Source organism: Octodon degus, unplaced genomic scaffold (assembly GCF_000260255.1).
Source record: "Octodon degus isolate 3935 unplaced genomic scaffold, OctDeg1.0 scaffold00030, whole genome shotgun sequence".
Lineage (NCBI taxonomy): Eukaryota > Metazoa > Chordata > Mammalia > Rodentia > Octodontidae > Octodon > Octodon degus.
Window position 1 is genome coordinate 9,127,818 of NW_004524606.1, and position 21,378 is coordinate 9,149,195.

At 42.1% G+C, this 21,378-nt stretch overlaps 1 protein-coding gene across 11 annotated transcripts in view; it reads right to left on the reverse strand.

Moving 5' to 3' along the window:
* Foxp1 (forkhead box P1) overlaps positions 1 to 21,378 on the reverse strand; it is a 588,512-nt gene that overhangs the window by 104,044 nt on the left and 463,090 nt on the right. The window lies entirely within an intron of this gene.

Below are 21,378 nucleotides of genomic sequence, written 5' to 3' on the forward strand. Positions count from 1 at the left end.
GGCAGATCGCAGCCGCGCCGCCGGGCAGGGCGCGGGGCCGCGGGCAGCGCTTTCCTCGAAAACGGCCTGCGCGGAGAACTTTCGCTTCACGTGGATGCTTCCCACAGCCCGGCCGCCCGCGCCCGCGCCCGCCGCCCTTCCTTCCCGGCTCGGGCTCGCCAAAGTGTGCCTGTGCGCGCAGAGGAAAACTTAACCCGACGCGGGTTGAAATAAATAACACCCAAGCGTGCCTCCTCGCTGAACCCAGAGACTTCCCCTCTAGAACGACAGCTGCTAGAGAAAGCCTCTGCCACACGTTTGCTAAGAAATAATTCTTTAGATTCCTTTCTTATTTATACAACGGCCGCCACAACAAAAGCTCCTCTCAAGCACACGAAGCTAACATTTTCTCTCAGAAATTGTCGCTGCTCTTTAAGTCATGAAAAGCTGAGAATTGTCCCTTAAAAAATAAAGTCACCATATGAGAAACTTTGTTGTCTCAACTGGTGCGGTTTAAGTGTTCGGTTAATCAATGGTAGCAGCTCCAGAAATCATCTCTGATTTTACCAGCTCGTAACTTTGAGAAGAACTTTCTGGCCTACATGTGCAGCATATATAAATCACGAAAGATCCTAATGTCTTAATTATTTTTTCTCAGTACAGTTGAGGAAAAGGGGTACAGGCATCAGTGCTCATGTATTTCCTTCAACTAAAAACCTTACCTAGTAACGCAATTCCATATTTTACTTTATTTTTCGATTTCACGTGTATTAAATACATTCATAAGAACCAGAAAGCTTGCTGATAATACTTCCCATCAGGCAAAGGAAGGCCTGCGCTTCAACAGGGTCACCAGGGCACAGACAGTCCTCCATTAATCTGGACGCAAAAGAGACAAAAGCACCAATTGACGTCCATGTGTGACGAGATATTAGATGGGCAAGGTGAAGATCGCTCTCCTCAAAGGGTTTTTGTGTTAGATAAAAAATTTAAACTTTGAAAAGAAAAAATAAATAAATAAATAAATAAATGGGATGTCAAAATAAAAAAAAAATTATTAAGAGCTTTTTTTTTCAGGTACCGAAAGTGTGACCCCACCCTCTCATGAATATTCAGCAGAAAACTGAGGCCTTGTCTTTTTTTTGGGGGGGGTTGGGGAGGCTACTTCAGTCTGCCAGACTATCCAGTCCTAAAATCAGTGGAGTCTTGAGTCTTAAAGAAACAAGGCACTCTTTCCGGAGGGGCTGCCAGCGCCCCAAAGCAGGAAATACAAATGTAGGAAGTTCTCTCCAACCAACGCACAGCAAGAAAGTGGAACTAGTCATTTTAGAAAACGCGAGTAATATTTTTCAAAGTATTAAATTAATTTGAGATCTAATCTCTGTGAAAAAGTGGGATGCATTTTAGATAAACATTTTTTTTTTAAAGGATTAAGCTCTTCATGAGGCATCCATAAAAATCTTGCATGCCTCAATATGTAGGAGGACTCCTGGGATGCAGGTCAGTGTTTCTCAGTTAATAGTCTCCAGGAGCATCAAAACAAACAATAAACAAACAAGCAAACAAAAACATTACAGACGCTTATGACCAGCTGTGCAGACAAGCCTGACACAAAATAATTAGAGAGTGATGCAATTCAAGTGGTTACTCAAGGCCTAAATTGCATGGTGGTGGCTGTAAGCGCCATGGGAGCAGAGGAGAAGATGACTCTAGCAGGAAAGGATGGGAAGGCCCGTTGGCGAGGTGCTGTTTCAGGGCTGATGGTTTGGATAAAGGGGGAGGTGACAATATGGAGAGGGAAACGGCTTAGCATGCAAGCTCAGAAGCCACCTGGAGTCCAGGCCACCCTCTCTCCAAACAGGGAGAAGACATGGTGACTCAGAGCCTACTTGGTGAGGAAATGCACCAGTTGTGATGAGTCTGAAAGCGGGCACAGATCAGGCCATTCTGGCAAATGCTGGACTCTCAAGATCCCCCCGCAGGTGCTCTGTATTCACCCTGTATCTAGGATTTAGAGTCTAGGAAACTGGAAATTACCTTTTTTGGCTACAGTGTAAAACATGAAAACCTATAATGACTTAGAAGACATAATTAATGCCGTTTTTTTCATCACCTTGAATGCAGGTCATTTTGAAAGGTAAAAGAGAAAAAGGAAGAGGAGGAGGAGAGTTACTCAGATTGGAGTGAGGGGTCCTTAGCAGGGGTTACTCAGCACAACTCATAGCATCCACTTGCTTTTAAGACCTTACAGGGTCACCCTATGTAGTCAGGGTGGCCTTGAACTCACTATGTAGCCCAGGCTGGCTTCTAACTCACTGAGATACTCCTACCTCAGCCTCCTGAGTGCTGGGATCACAGGCAGGTGTCACCACACCCAGGTGCAATTCTGTTTTATACAGGAAGAAACTGAGGTTTGGAAAGCTAAAGAGCATTTTTTCCCTCCCAAGAATCAAACATTCCCAGCAGCACAGCCCACAAGGAGAAGCAAATATTGTACAGTTAACAGAAAAAGAGAGGCCAACATAAAAGGAATGCCTGGGGTCAGGGCAAGGGAGGCTCATGTTTAAGGAAGAGTGAAGGAAATGCTAAATACCATACTTAAAAATATTTTCGATGCCCACATCCTAACACCCACAACAGACACCGTCTTGTTCAAACACCACATATTAAGAAACCTGTCAGTTGCTAAATGAGTCCATTGTGCAGCTGGCTGTGCACTTAAGAACAGATTACCATGATCCCACACCAAACTCTAACCACCAAATAACACACCTGGGACCAGAGGAGTGTATTCTACTTGGTTCTGCTGAGCCTGATCTTGAACACAGAGAAAAGGGAAGGGTTTTACTGCCCACTCCAAGCTGTGAATACAGATAACATGTACTAAAGAGGCCGAAGTACCATTCTGTGGGGACATCATTCCACATGCTGATGAACGGCGGGGCACTGAGGACGCACACACAGCCATGGGCCCTGGTCCATGTGCTTCTCAGCTCTAGCTGAGGACCTGCTTAGCCAGCGCTGCTTGGAAGTAATGAGAGAAGGGGCACAAAGATGGGTAGGGAAATGAACTGCTGGATGGGAGGCCAGAATGTAATTCAAACTCAGTCTTCTCCCAAACAACCCCTGTATTAACACTTGTTTCCTTTCCCTTTCCCAATTAATTTAATAGAGTACCTAGGATATATTGTGAGGTGACAGAACTTAAAGAGATTCAACCCACTGATTCTTTTGCTAGAGAGAAATAGCTAAAGCCACAGGAGAACAGGATTTCAGGCCAGCCATGTGTTTGATGGCCTGCCCAGGGAGGTTCACCTCTGTGGAAGGGACCGCGCTGGAGTATTCCTCCAAAGACCACCAACGGGGCAGCCAATTAAAGTTACTAAATTGCAAAAGCAATGCCCCATTCCTGAGATTTGGGCATTTGTCTCTAAGGAGCCATCATTTGGTCTCGATTTAAGCAGTACTTTTACTTAAAAATATAAATTAATACATCATCCATCTACAGGGAGCTAAAGCAGTTAGCTCTACATTGATACTGTTTATGTGGCTGTTATGTCTATGTTGACAATGAAGCTAATTATGTTGTTTTCTTCCTGTGTCTGCTAGTTCGGCCAAGGGAAACGACTGAGAGTTCTCTCTGTTCTGTAGGAGTTTAAAATTCTCTTTATGTCATTCTCTAAATTGCCACTCACATCTTCATTTAATGCAACATTTTACAATGCCAGTGACTTCGGTTAATTTATAGACACGCAGCATGACACATCAACATGCAGGTAACTTATGAATGATGGGTACATGAGCTGTGGAAAGCATTTATCCAAAAAAACCTGTCGTGCTGAATGTAAAGACATTCATAAAACATCACAGGTAAACAAAATCACTCCTGGAAAAGAAAAATGGCAACCACCCCTCCTAACTCTGCATCTAACTGACAGTAATGAATTACTGTCTCATTTATGATAAAACTATAATCCTCATTTTAACATAATGTGAAATTTATTAGTGTACTACCTCTGCCACAGGGTTAGAGCAAATTAATTGACACGCACAAAGTTCTGGAACATGTACATATTTTGGGGCAGAAAAGCACACCTCAAGGGACTTTGTCATGAGGTATGAGGGGGAAGTCACCACCACCAAGTACGATTTGGAATTTCCCCTCCCAGGAGTGACAGCACCTACAACATACCATGTTGTCAATCCTCAATCTTAAGCATAACCAGAACTGGACACTGATGGGGGAAAAAACAGGGCTCTTGGAGAATGAAATTATATTTTAATTCTTTTGCATGCAATTATGTAGCAATCACTGACGATCAGATAAAAGCACCCAGCACCTTTATTCAGTGCAGTCTGTATTTCAGGAGACCTGTGGTGTGCAGCAGGCCTGTGAGGAGGCAGGGGAAACGTGTCCCATCCTGCCCTTGGAACAAAGCTGGAGGATCTTCCTCCCCTGCTTCTCCACCCCCCTCTGACCCTGGGCTGACACACCCTGGTGTCAGAACCTTCTTTACGCCTGCCCTCTGCTGGCAAGCACGCCAAGATTAGGAAATTTCGACTACCTCAACTTTTGAAGACAACTTTTAAAAGCCAGAGAAAGGACATGTAATGAACTATTAACTGGAATATATAAATTAAGAAAGACACTGAAACAAAGAAGGGGGAGGGGTGGCTCTGGTGAAATATGGCACTTTTAATGTAAAAAAGCACATTCGTCTATTCTATTGCCTGCTCCCTCACATCTCCAGAGTGCCAAACTCTATATTTTAGCCTACCTCAGAGTAAAACCTGTATTACTCTAGGGCATCTTGTCTTCTTCTGCTCTTTCTCTGGGGAGCATGTATCAGTGCATTTTCAATAAAACACCATCTTAGCAGTAATGGGCCACGGTTCCCATTTCAGTGGTCCCTAAGGTTTCACGATACAGTATATTTAGCCGACTCCTGTTCAAGTTTTCTTCTGGTGCTCATAAGACACATAAAAAGGAGAGAAGGGGAGGAAAAAGCAACAGAAGAACATTTGCCTCACCTTTGTTTAAGTAAGAAATCAGTTAACTTTCAGATCAATTAGCTGGCTTGACTTCCCTGGAACAATGGGATAAGCTCCCAGGCCCTCTCTTGCTTCCGAGACTGCCACATGGCATGTGTGAGCCAGGCTCCAGGCTGAAGGAGGACTCTGGGCATTAGGGGGTAAATTTCCACAGCAGCGTGCTGGGCTTTAACAGCGCAACTCCTGTCAGTGTGAATGGGAAGCACTCGGCCTATACAAATCCCTGCATACCATTTCAAAAATATATCTCCAAGACGGGAAAATGAAGCTTAGCACTTGCAACCTCAAAAGCATTCAGGAAGTAACACTCTCGACAGCGCTTTAGATGCCCAGTAAATGCTCTTATAAAGAACACCCAATCCAGCCAACAATAAATCTTACACTGGGGAAGCCTGCGGAGGGCTGTGGAATCTCCTCCAAAGATAATTGCCTTCCGTACTGTGTGGCATAGAAGCCACTATGTGGAAAATGTTTTCTGAAGCCTTCCACCTTTCAATGGCTCACTCTTCTTTTCTTAGTAGTCACTGGTATACACACACACACACACACACACACATACACACACGCTACAGAAGAAAGCTAGGTGACTAGCTGTTGGTGCAATGAAAGTAGAGAACTGGAAAGGAAGGATATGTCTAAGAACTCAGGAACAGAACCCTAGATCCTAATAGATGAGCAAATACTGGGCCACATCCCCCACTTGTTGAAGTTGAGGCATTTTCCACAGAGTCCTCTGTCCTAGGACTCATTCATCAGGCCATAAAGGGGCAGGCAGACCTGTTCTACTCCAAAATGGCCTGAGTGCCTGACCTAACCTTGACACGATCCTGATGCACATCAGTGCCTGGATATTGTTTTTGTCATTAACCAATAGTGTGGTATGGGTGCATCACCTCATCTCCCTGGGATACACTTCTCATCTAAATAAAGAGAAATACAGGTGAGATACACTGTACATCTAGCATCACTTGAGTGCTTCCCTCCTACTAAGCACATGCTCATATAAGCAAAGGACTAATCTCAAGGTGCTTTCTGTTTAAGTACCTATACAGAATTACCAGGGGGCCAGCCAAATAGCTTAGTGGATTAAAGCACCTGCAAACAGGTGCAGGGGCAGGGGGTTCAATCCCGGGGCCTGCCATGATGGCCCCGCCCCCCAGGATGCACTGAGACTGGGTGTGGTGGTATGCAACTGTAATCCCAGCTGTTGGAGGCTTTAAGCAAAGGCAGATCACTTCGAGTCTGATCTAGTAGTGCAATCCTGAACACCTTGTAGACCGTTCCCTAAAATTAAAAACAAAGAACTACCAGGAATACAGCTCAAAAATCAGGCTTTTAGAGCTTGGGAATCACTAGCAAGTCAACAGTAAATCAGGGAAGAAAAATAAAAATGTTTTGTGGGAAACACTGGAAACCCTTCCTGGGATTCTTTCCGGGTCACAGACATTGTGACACATCAGCAAGTTGGGAGTCCACAGAGAAAGTTGTACACTTTCAATCCTGGTACATTTAAATGAGCTCTCAGATGAAGACAATAAAACTACCTGACTTCCATACCTAGTTGTGCTTCTGATTTTTTCCTGCTTCCCTAACTACCTACCTCACTTGATCTCTGTGAACCATGCCAGCTTCCACTGTAAACGATTTGTGGACCCCCCCCCCCCAACTACCTATTTCTGTCTGATGCTGGAAAGAAGTAAATGAGGATGGTTTTACGTATCAGGTGGCTGAGAAGGTATGAGGTAGTTGGTTTTCAATCTCAGATTGAAGCCAAAGTTTAGGCTGGATTATAAGAGAAAAAGTCTTATCATTGAGATAGTAAGGGTCCTTTTGAGGTCCAGTGCTGTCCCCAAGAAAATTCTTACAGAAAAGTATGCAGTTCAGACTGCAGGACAATTATTTATTTTTTCTATTATTTCAAATGGCATTTCACCCTTCACAAGGAAAAGCAGCAGATGAAGCAGGAAGCTTTCAGGTCCTATAGAACGGCTCTCTTTTCAAACAAATAAGGCATTGTGTTTGAACAATAGGAGGAATGTCTAGTTGATCTTAATTAAATTCAGTGATGTCCAATTTTTAAGAGGGGTCAGGACACATCTATGTAATGTCACAACCCAGCAGGCCAGCCCTCTGAAATCGGGGAGCTCTGGCTAACTGTTTTCTGACACCCCTTTTCCTCTAGCCACCTTCCTACTGCCCCGCTAGCTGGTTCTACCCTCCAACCACACTCTCACTTATACCTTTGTCTCTATCCCACGCTAATCCTGACCTCTTTCTTCCTGGCTTAGTCCTCACAGTATAACCCCAGAAACACCAATAACTCTCATCCGGGCCAGCCTTCTGAAGTTGCAAAGCCCTACCACACCCTTTCTCATGAGTGCCAGGACCTATGGAGCAGGAGTACTGTCATCTCTTGCATGCGCAGATGGTTACGTAGAGCTTGCAGCACCAGGGATGTGGATTTGAAGTCATCATCTATGATGTATCAGCTAAGCAAGGGAGTCACAGAAGTTCATTTATCTGCATCTCCTCAGCTTCTCTGCCCCATTGTGGCTAGGTATTTCACAGCTTTTGAGGGGGTATGGATTTTTTACGTTATTTTCCTTGATATGAGAGGTGGGACTAATTTATCTACTGTCTACCAAGGTACTGGGCCACAAGTATGTGGCAAAGCAACCCCTCTCATGTTGGTAGCTACTGGGGACTTATCTGGGGTCACTTGGCTTGGGAGAGAGAGCTGAGATGTGACTCTGTCCTCTAGATGTGAGTTCCCTGCCTTACCAAGCCTTTCTGCTGGTTACTGAGCTCAGGTGACATTGAGATAATGTCAAGAAAACAAAGACCCCAGCCAATCAAAAACAGGGACATGGTGGAAATCCTTTAAGAGACTCCTGGTCACAAAATAGGGGGGTACCTCTTAGGACTTGGGCAGAGTTTGACAAAGGAAAGGAAAATAAGGGAAAGGCCAGTGTCTGGTAACAGATGACTAAGAAAATCAGCAACACTTACGGAAGTATGTGATGAATGGGTTTGGCATCTCCCACAACATCTCCTAATCTTTAAAACAGCCCTATGACGACAATACACAGTGTATCAACTATTGTAACTGTCCTAATAACCTGTTTTGAAACTTGGTTTCATTGTTATGTTTATCTTTTTTAAAAGGAAAGAACAAATGGGATGGAGGAAAGGAGAAAAGAAGGTAGAGACATGCATATAAATAAAACAGCTAAGATTATTGTGCTACTAATTTCTATTGGTCTTTGAAAGGAACAGTTAATGTTTAATTGTTTGATCAATTCCGCATTCTTGCATCTGCTAACTTCAGCAACTACATTAAAGATAACAATATGTAATGAAAGAACCATTGTTAATTTCCTATCATCTTGTGTTTTTGTGTTGTTTTGTTATTGTTTTTGTTTTGTTTCTTTTCTTTAAAATAAAAAAAGAAAGAAAACCACCCTATGAAATTAGGTAGCATTTTACCCATTTAATTCTTTTTTGGGGGGAGGCAGATTTCAGGAAAGGTCTACAGGGTGTTCAGGGTTTCAGTACTCGATTGGACTCTGTAGTGATCCGCCTGTTTACAGCCTCCCAAGAGCTGGGATTACAGTTTTGTGCCACCACGCCCAGTCTCAATTGCCATCTCAGTGAGCCCGGGGATCGGGGCCAGCATGGCAGGGTGGGGGATCGAAACCCTCAGCTTCTGTGCCTGTTTGCAGGCACTTTAATCTGCTGAGCTATTTGGCCAGCCCGTGTACCGACTTAACAGATATAAAAATTGAGGTCTTGAGAGTTTATCCTACCAAACCAGTATTTAACTGCTAGTAAGTGGTGGTGGCGCGGGGGGGTGGGGGGCGGTGGTGGTGGTGGTGCGGGGGCGCACATTTGGACTCGAATGACCCCAAAACAAGGCTTTCATCCTACCTGCCAAGCTGGAGACCAAGAGAGGGCCTGGGACTAAGGCTGGGAGAATAGAGACACCCAGTTTTAGTCCTTTACAGGACAGAGACAATCAAGTGACACTGTTTATTCAGCTGAGATAGAACCTAAAATAAAGCAAAGGTAAACTTCTGATAGCCATTTAATTCTAAGATAAATGAAGAAGGTCAATCCACACTGGGCCTGGAAGGGTGTAGAAGTCAGAGGATGGAGTCCCTGGACAGAGACTCGTGCCTTCTTCTTCTTAACTAGTGCTCTTTGATGAAGGAGCGCCTTTGGCTCCCATCTCATCTGCTAAAAACACTTTTCTCCTCACCTCCTTTTACCATTACTGAGCATGGGGTGGTGGCCTCCAGCCATGGCCTGGACAAGACATAGGCGTCCCCAGCTCAGATGGAACAACAGCATCAGGCTGATGGGCCTGTTGTCTCTGATATTCAAAAGCAGGCAGACAACTCAGCATGGTAACCCTAGCAAAGGACTGCTAAGAGGTGCTCAACCTGGTCACACCTTTCCTGGCAGTAGTTTTGGTGAATCAACAGCCTGCATGTCCCCTGGGGTCCTCATCTATAAAAGAGAACTGGTCCTAGAACTTCACCCACATGAGGTTTAAACGAGATGAGACAGGTCAGCACCTTCTCTATGGTAAGCACTAAAATGCTTCCTAACATCATTGTCATTGCTAGCACGCACCACATCTCCTCCAATTTCCTCCTTTCCCTATCAAGAGATTCTAGAAGCCAAAATATTATTGTGCTTTTGTGGACTTCTTACTTTTCCAGGCTACAGGTAATGTGAATGCTAACTCCAAATTTGACTAACCAGCAGCTCTTTTGTCCAGTGACTCTCAATAATGGAAAGCATTTGATCATTTTGTTTTTTAAACCCAAAGTAATTATAGCTAGAATCACCACCCAAAGGCAAAATGACACCCCTTTTAGTTTCCAGGGTCATCTCTTGGCTGTATGGAGTTGGGTGGTCTGTACATAATGCACTCTCAGGGACCCCATGGGTATTTGGGGGAAGGTCAATCCTTCCAAAGTGTCAAGGACAACTAACTGCAGGTTGGCCAACATGAAATCTAATTTTCTAGAACCATCAACCTATGTTTTCACAGGAAGAAAAGCCTTGCATGGAGGCCCAGCCAGCATGGCACCACAGGGGGGTCAGTTTGTACCCTAATAGCATTTAATGGCTTAATGGGCTGAGTTTAAGATTTTTCCAGTTTCTAATATTTATACTACCCAAAGGATGGATATCTCCTCGTGCTTTCAGACCACAAAGGATAACACCAGCCATCAATTGATCAATTACTGAATCAAAAAAACAGGCATCCAAGGAGCAGAGAAGAAGCTCCTGCCTGAATGGGAGGGGAACAGGGAGCTTCTGACACAAGAGAAAGCTTACGCTCCACCTGGAAGGACACGCTCTGCCTCAGCAGCAGGGCAGACTGTGAGGAAGGACACTTGAGCTACTGAACAACACACGTGGACTTCAATAGGAAGCAACACAGGCCCAAGCCTGGGCTCGTGGATGGGCTTGGGTGGCAGGGGCAGTTCTAATTCATTCTGTCACTTTAGTCTTTAGACATTGCACATTTTCTCTTATTTTTCTCAGTTTGACATGTATTTGTTAACAATGTACCCCTTTCTTCTTCTCCTCACTCCCTGTTTAGTACGTGGTTTCTATTTTTCATCCATGTCATGTGCTTTATACACATGGTCACTCCCTGCCTTGAGCCGAGCTGGGATAGACACATGTGTAACTTCTCCCAAGCTAGTAGAGTGGGTACCCCTGGTATGCCATCGGCGCGGTTCCTCAGCTCCCAAGTCAAACATTCTGATTCCGTGCATCTGTGCTGGGCCTTGAGACTCTTTTGGAAGGTCAGTCTACCATTCAAATAGCAGTTAGAAGTCACTGGGACAAAGTTAAGAATGCACTCAATGATTAAGGTATTTTGGTCACAGACGTTTTCAATAACATTACATGAGATATGGGTGGCTTGCTTTCAATTAAGCAGGACAAAATTCTGAAGAGGACTCACGTCCAAAGAGGGGAAAATTTCTCTTCTTTGGGGGGTATCAGGAACAGACCTCACACTTGCCACGTAGGCATTGGGCAGGCAGTGTTGCTAAGCTATAGCCCTGGCTGGAGGGACAAACTTGCAGAACAAGTACTGCAGTGCTGACTTCCAGGGAGGACAGAGAGCAGACACAGCGCAGTCAGGATGACCGCTGCCAGCCAGGTCCCCTCCCAGCCCTCGCTCGGGGCAGGGTTCAACCTCCTAGCCACAAAGCCTTGTTTTCCTTCACTTCTGCTAGCAACCTCGACATGCTGGGAGGAAGGAGGCTCTCCCTCCTCTTTCTTCACTTGTTCTTCAGGAATCGAGCGACTGGGGAGGGTAAAGCCAGCTGACGACGACTCAGAAAGTCAGGGAAAGTGAACGTTACAGAAATGCAGAAAGAAACTAAGTCTAAACAACAACAACAACAACAAAATTTCTCTATTAGGGAAAATTATCCTCCTTGACAGAAAAACAAACGTGTAAATATATAAGACTGTAAAAGAGGACATTAACCTAGCTCCTTCCTGGCTAAACTTAGGGTGGGACCACCTGGCTGACATTCTACAGCACAATGTCCACTCATTTGAGCATTTCATGAAGTACTGAGTTAGCCTCCACATGTATGTAGCTCAGAAAGTATCTGATCCACTTACAGTTAATGTTCTGCTCCTCCTCCTTGTTCTTCACTTGTCTCACAAAGACATTTTCTCTAAACCTGAAGCTCTGAGGGACCCATTCAGTACTCTTATTAGCTGTCTGGCACATACAGCATAGCACTAAATAAAATACTTGCTAAGTAAGAACATCTATGTAGATGGACATTTGATGACAAGAGAAACATTTCCATATTGCCATGTTAGGGACTAAAATCTGTTGATAATTTATAATTGAGTAACTTTACATACAAAAAATAGATCTGCACATAGTATCGATGATGACATCCTCTGAAAGTTGAAAAATAACAAAACTGAATGCAAACTAGGATTCAGGGATCACAGAAGTAACTAGATTTTATAGCTGCAGTTAAACTTGGATTGATTTGTCCAGCACCAATGTACCTAAGGGTAGACAGCTATTCAGAGTTTTAAAAAATCATCTATCTCTCACCGATTTTGTTGATTGAAAGGAATTCTGAATAGATGTAAGCCTGGAAGGACAGAAGCAGCCACTTCCTAAGCCACTGCCAGCATAGGACATGCTGCAACTAGATCTGCTTTGCCCATGGAGTCTCTTCACTATGTGGCTTTGCCTCCAGAGGTCTTTATAGATGCAGCTAAGAGAAAAAAAGCAAGAGGGAAAATATACAAGAAGGCAACAGCCCACTCTTCCCTGGGCTATTACTAAACAGCTCCAACTAGTGGCAATATGAATTTTTTTCCCTCCAAAGGAGAAAATCTGGGGCTGCTACTTCTCTTTCCTCACCTGGATTCTGCATACTGCAGACTTAAGTATAATGTGCAAGGTATGATCAAAAGATATGGTGAGTGTTTCAATTTTTAAAAAAGTCATTACAGAAAAAGACATTGCCATTCATTCCCCTCACAAAACTCCACCTTGCTTTGTACATGTATCTCCTCATTTTTGCCATTTTGTTTTTATTTTATTTATTTATCTTTTTTTTGTACCAACAGTCGAACTCAGGACCTCATGCTTGCCAGGCAGGTGCTGCGCCACTGAGCTAAGTCCCTTGCCCAATTCTTGCCATTTTCTGAAGCAGCTCTGGAAGTCCTCTTTCACACATGTCCTTAAATTATGTCATCATAGATGCCTTGATCTTGTGAATCAACTCAACATTGTTACCCTCTTGGCCATTTTGACTTCGGGGAAGAGCTAGAAGTCACAAGGTGTCAGATCTGGTAAGTAAGGTGGACAGGGACACACCGTAATGTTTTTATTTGACAGAAATTGCTGTGACATTCTGGATCAATTCAGGATATGGAGGTAGTCACAAAAAGACACTTGGGAAAGAAGACTCCTAGAACCGCTTCATATGGGGGAAGAACAATGCAGTGAGTACAACTGAAGCGAGAGGGGGATGTTCTGAGGAGGACTTGTGGCAATGGGTCTTTTACTGTAATACATTTTTAAACAAACACTGTATATTTTGATCACTCCTCTTAGTCCCAACAGCTGATGGTATTTAATCTGACAGGACAACTATACCTCTTCTCCCTAAAGCACAACATAGATTCTAGTTTTACTTAGAACACACAGCCAGCATTTGAGAAGTGAGTCCTGAGGGGTGGCCCTTACCCCTTCTAAGAGTGCCAATATTAGGCAAGGTGGTCAGGTGGTGCCAGGGGTCTAGTTCAGCAGGCAGGGTTCCATCGCTCATTATTCCATTAAGCAGCCTAAAGCCCTTGGTACCCTTGCCCCCTGCTAGGTCCCAATTGGCTCCTACTGGTTTTACAATCATCCTCTAATTGTCACATGAACTGCAAAGTTGGAGCTCTTCACTCTATACTTGTATCATGGGCTCGGCTTTCCCGTTCATTCCCTTTTCCATTTTGATCTACAATTTCAGCCTGCTGAGACTCTTTTTTTAATCATTAGTCTTCATTTCAGAAGATTAACTCTTCCTCATCCTCCTCAACACATACAGTTTCTGTGATCTTCAAATTCTTGGAATTATATCAGCAGAGATGTACTGTAATCATCTGTCCAAAGTTGTATGCTCTAGTGTTTCACAACACCTGCACTGAATGCTACCGCTGAGTTGACAATCACCTAGTCCTGCTTTGTGCCAGGGATTATTCACAAAGATCCCCCTACTTCCAGGGAAGATACACTGTTAGTTCCTTTTCTTCTAGCGCCCCACTTAACACAGTGCCTAGTTCTCAGGAGGTGTCTCATAAAGTTTTGCATGCATTGGTGAACCCCTACTCAAGTCTTCACCACAACCCGGTGAAGATGCTACTCAAGGCCTATGTTTTTACAGAGAACCTAAGGGTCTAGGACACACTCAGAGTTGGGCACCTGTTACATGGAACTAACATCTCCAAAAATGCCTGCAAGTCTTAAACATGTGCAGGACACGCTAACTGCATACTTCAGAGCCTGGCCCCGAGAGAAACTTGTTCCTCTTTTTGTATCTCCTTAGCATCAACCATACCTGGCCAACTACCTCTCCCCTCAGCCTTCCTGTAGAAACAAATGGGCTAGAGAAATTTCCAAATTAAAACCTGGCAATGGTTTCTATATTCTTGTTTCCTAAACCTATAAATCAAAACTGTCTAAACAGGTCATAAATGTTCCTTAGCAATATAATGGGAAAAATTCTGATTTATGGTGCTGGTAGAATAATTTTAAATAATTACATAAGAGTTTTCAAAAATGCAATTAACACCTTTAGAAGTTTTCTGAAATGAAAATGAATCTCTGGAGATGAGTGTTCCCATACTTAAAGATAGCCAGTTAAAAAATAAAAATATAGCTTACAAGATGCAGTGCTGCCTACGTGACCTTATAGATACAGGGCATAGGAGTTAGCACGTACAAGGAGCATTACTAATATAGCATGACCATACCAGTAAAGTCTTAGCAATATCACACTGCCACACAACAACAACCCAATTATCTAATGTCACTACTCTGCATCAAAATTAAATCACTAGATAAATATCTTGTTTCTATTCAGCCCCAGCTGATGCCTCTCTCCCTCTGTGCTGGTTTGACACATCCTACACCACACTGTCCTTCAGAACACTTCAAATCCTCCTACCTGCTCTTGCAAATCTGGCCAGTGTTCTTTCCTTCCTCTTGCTCTCCATTTGTGATTCATCTCCCTCTTCAAAATCTAACCTCTGCAGATGAAATCACTCCAAGAACCCTTCCTTAGCTCTGACTACCTTGGCTACCAAGGAAAATCTTACCTCTGGTTTGCCTTTGTGAGGCCTTCAATGCAGTACCAATTAGGATTTTGCTCAGTGGCCAACTTCCTAAGCTCAGTGAACAGACCACGTTTTCTCCCCATCCCTTATTCTTCGCATTGGCCCATTTTGCAGACACACTCTCTGAAGCTCTTACCTCCATGGGAACATCAACAGTGTAAGTGCACAAGGACGCAAGCATGGAAGAAACTTTTAAATTAAGTGTGCATAGTTTAATGCTATCTGTTCTGCATTTTCTTCTAGATTTATATCTGATTAGCACAATAAATAATAATGAAACAGAATTTGACTTTTCTTCAGGGTCTTTCAGATCCGGTGGTGATTTGAAAAATATTCTAACATTTCACAGTTCAAATACAAAAATGTTCTAAGGTCTCTCACTAATTAATTTAATGCTCTGTACTTATGCTCAGTGACTACACAAAGAGAAACTCCTAGCCACCATCATGTGCTCAAGGTCAAGGACAAAGACACAGAATCACAGAAATGTTGATCTGGCATTGATTTAGAGATCATCTGAATCCCACCCCCTCATTTTCCAGATGAGAAAACTCATGCCCAGGAAGGAAAAATGACTAGCCAAAGGTCACACATCGAAATAGCTACTGGCAGAACCGAGACCAGAACCTAAAATTTATGACTCCTAAATTAAGCATTCTTTCCGTTGCTTCACACCACCTGATGGGGCAGATACATGAAGAACCACAAAACTAAAATACTCAGCCTACCACACATAAAACTCGGTTTTGATTGGGAAATATGTAGAGAGATAGTAATCTTTCTGTACTTGTGGGAATGAGCAGAGCTTTCTCTTTTCGCTGTGAATGAAGAATGAAGAGTACTTTTTATCAAAAATGTATACGACATCGAGATTTAAATAATCTTCCATGGCCACCCACATTTCATACATCTAAATGTCCATGTCACTCCACTTGGCCATTAATCCAGAACTAAGTCATCCTATGTGGTAGACTCAACTCACAGGTGCTATTTATATTTAAATAAATTACACTTATACGAAGCAAAAAAAAAAATCAGTTCTTCCATTACAAAACTCCCATATTTCAAGTGCTCAATAGCTAAAGTAGCTTGTAACTGTCACATTGGACTGTGCAGAGATAGAATATACCTGCTCTTATAGAAAATTCTACCATACTATGCTCAGAGTCTAGAACATACCAGTCTATAACACTATACTATGAAATATATATATATATATATATATATATATATATATATTGAAAAAAGAGACTGGGCATGGTGATGCATGCCTATAATCCCAGCTCTTGGGAGGCTGTAAACAGGTGGATCACTACAAGTCCAATCTAGTAGTGAGACCCTGAACACCCTGTATGCCCTTCTCTAAAATAGAAAGAAAAAAAAAAAGAAAAGAAAAGAATCGGTATATTAAAAAGAAACCACTTCAAAGAGGAATAGTAAGGCTGAAATGTAGACTTTTTTGAGTATGGAGGGACTAAAAATAGCCAATGTTCTGTGTTTTCTCTTTCTTTCTTTCTTTCTTTCTTTCTTTCTTTCTTTCTTTCTTTCTTTCTTTCTTTCTTTCTTTCTTTCTTTTGTTTTTCTTTTTGAGACAGGGTCTCTCTTATGCAGTTCAGAACTCAATATATAGCCCAGGTTGGCTTTGATCTCACTGCTCAGCTTACCAAGTGCTGGGATTACAGGAATGTACCACCACACCTGGTTTTTTCTCTGGCTTCTGATGAGGGGAGAATTCTGGGAAATTTACTTCAGCTGCTCTCCTAAGCATTTGAAGCAGTTAGTTGCAGGGATGGGATTAAATGTCAGGTTGTCCACTCCAAGAGAAGTGATTCTTCTACTAAACCAGTTAACTACTGAATTAATATGATAGGATATAAAAGGATAAAAAGCCCAGACAACACCTACTTCACTATTTTCTGAAAGAAAAACTGAACTACAATGTGTTCCTTATCTATCCTTCATCTACATGACTTCAAGGGAGCCATCTCTATTGAGAAAGAATCCAAGGTACACACATGGCTCAGTCCCACCAATCATTATGTTGCCTTCTTCTTAGTCAGTTCACAAACACAGAGTAGACTGAAGTCATTCAAAAAGGCACGGGCCTTTACTAGAATTACTGTGCAAGATATCCTCTTTTTTTCTTAATGGATTGCTCAACTAAATATGTGATTCTGGAACTCTCAGAAGTCATTCTGACAAAGACAAAAACATGACGTAGAACAGAGCTGACACAAAAAGAAAGCAGAACAGAACAAGGGAACAAGACCAAGTCCTGATGCCATTATCTAAGGGCCTGTTTCCAACTCTATCGAAGGGTAGGTGAATGTATCAATCATTAGGTTTCAATTTATTGCATGTACATTTTTCTTTTGTTACAAACTTTTTATTCAATTAAGTTGAATAAAATATGTTCTGTTGACCAAGGTCTAGGATATCTTCAAGGTGAACCCTTGAACTTTCATGTTCTGAGAGCTACAGATTCCCTCGCACCCTGCCCTGCCCCACACCCCATCATTTGCCAGTGTGTGCGCACCAAGTTCTCATATTTGTGTGAGGGAAGAGGCACCTGTGTTAGGAAAGCGATACTTCCAGTCAACCTTGCAAAGCAGGAGTGGAACACCAAATAATAAAGCACATGATAGCAATTTCAAATCTCAGTTGGTATCATACCCTTCTGGGAGGGATTCCCCACATCAACCCCAATTACACCCAGCCTGCCCCAGACATATGTGGGTCACTAAGTTTCAATTTATCACATGTGCATTTTTCTTTCTGTCACCCAAATTTACAAACTCCTTAGCAATGTATGCTGGTAATATCATTTTGAAGCTCAACAGTATGTTCTGTTTACCTAGGTCTGGAGTATCCTAAACACATATTTACCTCTGAATAAACACACACACACATACACACACACACACACACACAAAAGCTCTTAAATATAAATGTGATATATATTAATATATATATATATGTTTTAATATATGTATGATATATATCTACAAAATTTTCTAAGGACACTTAGAAAAGAACAGTTAATACATTTTAATCCACTAAGCTTTCACTCAAAATTCTTCTTTCACTGGCCTTTTTCATAAACTCTACACTGATTCCTCACTCTTTAGTTTGTTTCTTCTTTTTCCAGAATCTGACATTTTAGTTTCTTTTTTGTTCTAGATTGTCTTTGCCAAATTATGACAATTATACTTTCATAGAGTCTGGCAATAAATGATTTAACAATCTGTTAGCAGTTATTTCATTGTAATCTATACATTCTAGGGAGATGCAGCTTTTCTTCCTGGTGGGCCATTACAAAATGTCCACTGCATAAGAAAAGTCATCAAAATCTCTTATGGCAACCATGTCTGTTAAAATACAGAATAGGTTTCTAATGGACTAACCTTGCCTTAAACAATGCTAACAATGCTTTTTAAAAGCTTTGATTTATAAAAAATGATTTTTAGAAATTAATTCTTGCTTAAATACACGAATCTAGGCATTAGTCATTCCCCATTAGTGGAGTATTTATTTCTTTCACTTGATGATTGTGTTAATATGCATGGATTTCTACACTGTTGTACTTTGTGTCCTGGTCATCAATAGCTCAAAACAATTTTCTGTCTTCCATTTACCATTTTCACTTCAACCCATTAATATTTAGCATTCCCAAATTTCATGGGTTTTTTTTTTCTGTTGCTATGAAAATTCTACATTTTGATTAGTGGGGTTCTTTAGTATTATTCTACTAACTATTAATGCATATTAATACTAACCTGGCACTTTAGAATCATTAACAACAATCCAATCAAGTTCTGATAACATTATTAGCCCTTTTGCGTCACATGCTGGGTGTCTCTGGCCAGGTTCTTTATGCGCCACTTTTTATTTGATCTTTGGCAGGTTGGGTATCACTTATGGCCATTTGATAGATAGTGAAATAAAAGCAAGGAATTTAAATACTTATGCAAGGTTATGATAGCCTAACAGGATGTGCATATAAATACTTTTGTTTCCAAAATCTGGGCTATGTAGATGATACGACTGATGATTTTAAAACTGGATCTACATATTTCAGATCAAACATCCTCCCCAATTATATCTTCTGTGTCCCCAAAACTGAAAGCAGTATTTGACACTGACAGTGCACCCCATCCATCTTTGTTCTTGGATAAGGAGCAAAAGAAAGCTTTGTACGCTCTTAAATGGTGCTCACTACTGTCTAATTTACTCATCTAGGGTTGCTAGTGAATTTTATATCAAAAGAGATGAGGGATGTGGGAGCCTTCCAAAAGCACATCTTCTCTTGTCCCTTGTATGACAACACAACATACCAATGTTATTACTATGCAATGAACCAAAGGGGGGGGGGGACAGATTATACTCATAAATGCCATGGTAGTTTTACTTTTAGAGAACCTGGAAATCTTGCCACCTTCTCAAACCACCAGGATCTCTAGCTGGTAAGAAGATGAGGATTGCCACCTCAGTCAACAGGCACCATCTCCAATTTAACCAAACCCATCAAGGGAAGGCAGTAGCTGAAATTCTGAGTGTAGTTTTTCCATGTACTTTCCAGGAACATCTCTCTTCTAAATGGTGAGTGACATCTAACGTGACCCTGGGCTGCAAACTTCTGCCCCAAAGCAAAGTAGAAAACCAATTTATGCAAAATTAAAAGCTATTTGCTTGATCCATCGCTTGCTTCTGACTTTCAACTGTAACACATTCAGCTAGAATTACAGGCTACTCCTTCGCCCGGCACTGGGGCATAGAATCTATCTAGGCACAACCATGGAGAATAAACATTACAGAAAAATAATGACTTCGGAAGCACCCGGCACCTTACCCAAACACAAGCTACACGTGTGTTCATAGATGGAAATGAATGGCTGCTTACCCTGGAGGCCCCATAAGAAAAAGGCAGTCACCTTTACAGTAAAACGCAAGTTACTACACATGCAAAAAAAAAAACCTGAGCTGAAAAGAAGGCTGGGACTGAAATCCAACAAAGAGCTGTTACAAGGACTTGGATTTCCTTGGGATAGTCCAGTCCATTCAAGAACTCTGCACATTCCACACAGCTCAACTGGAGAACCACTGAGAACCTAACACTGAGGCAAGGAAAGGGCTGCAGCTAATTCAGTTTTTTCCTGGGTCTGTGAAAGAACAGAGCCTCTGCGGCAACGTATTGTATCTTCCTCTATAGTCACTCTCACCAAAGTTAGAAATCCAATGTTAATTAATCCAAAAAAAGAAACAATACAGGTTCTGTCTGGCCAGTGGTTATGCAACATATTAAAGCTAATGTAAATAGGATCAAGCAGCAACAGAGCTATTCTGACCATTTCCCGGATGTAACAAATAAGGGCATGCATTCCCTGTCAGTGCATCACAGAGTGACAACAGGAGCCATCCCAAGTTTCCTGTTGAGAGATGCCAGGAGATATTGACACAAGCTTAACAGTGTCTTTCTGAGACTTCTGTGGTTTAGCACTTTGTCAAAACAGGATACTATTTCAATTAAAAATTTACTGATGCAAGTTCAAAAAAACCCTGTCTTGCTGTTTTTATAACCAAATTCGTGGGTGGGGAAACTCTGGCCTTTCTTTTTTCTTTTTTAATGGCACCTTATATGGGCCTGAGAAGATACTATATTTAGCAGGTTAGTTTTGAGAAGGAAGGTATCTAAGCAAGATGACTATCACTTTCTATGAATTACTGTACACGTGAAATTATGGGTTTGTTATATTATGCAAAAGCGACTCATGTGAAACAAACAAAAATACCTGTTTGCATGAATTAGTTTTATAAAATCTTCATGGGGAGAAAAAGGGGAAATACACAGTAGACTAGCCACAGCATAATGTGCTATCATGTGAATTTGGTTTAGGATCTGAAAATATTTTTTTTAGCAACATGAACAGGCAACCATGAGCAGACTGGAGGTAAGAACCCAGCCGCTAGAGAGGAGATGGAGTCTCAAGGTCTGGAAAAGCAAAGCAAGTTCAGTTCTGCCTTGGAGTAGGACCTGATTCGGGTAAGACTCTCTCCCTTGACCCAGGTCTCTAACCAAAGGACATTTCATATGGGCAGTCATCACCCCCATTTCCACTGTAATCTGCTTGGTTTTCTTACAACTTTCATCATCACAAAACATGGTAATTTCATTTTTTGCTTAGCAGTTAACGTTCATGGGAATGTCCTCTCCATGAGGTCAGGGATCCTTTCTGTTCTGTCTGCTGCTTACCACAGGCAACTGATAGAATGTCGAGACCAATCGAGCCACCAAACGATTTCTGAGATGCCGGATGGTGACTCTCATTACCAGTCTGTTGGAGTTGCTGAAGGGACCTAATTGCTATTGAACTTCTGTCTGTGCACCTAACTACCTAACTGGCAAGACAATGCCATAATATTAAAGTCTTCTGAGACAATAGAGGCAGTTAT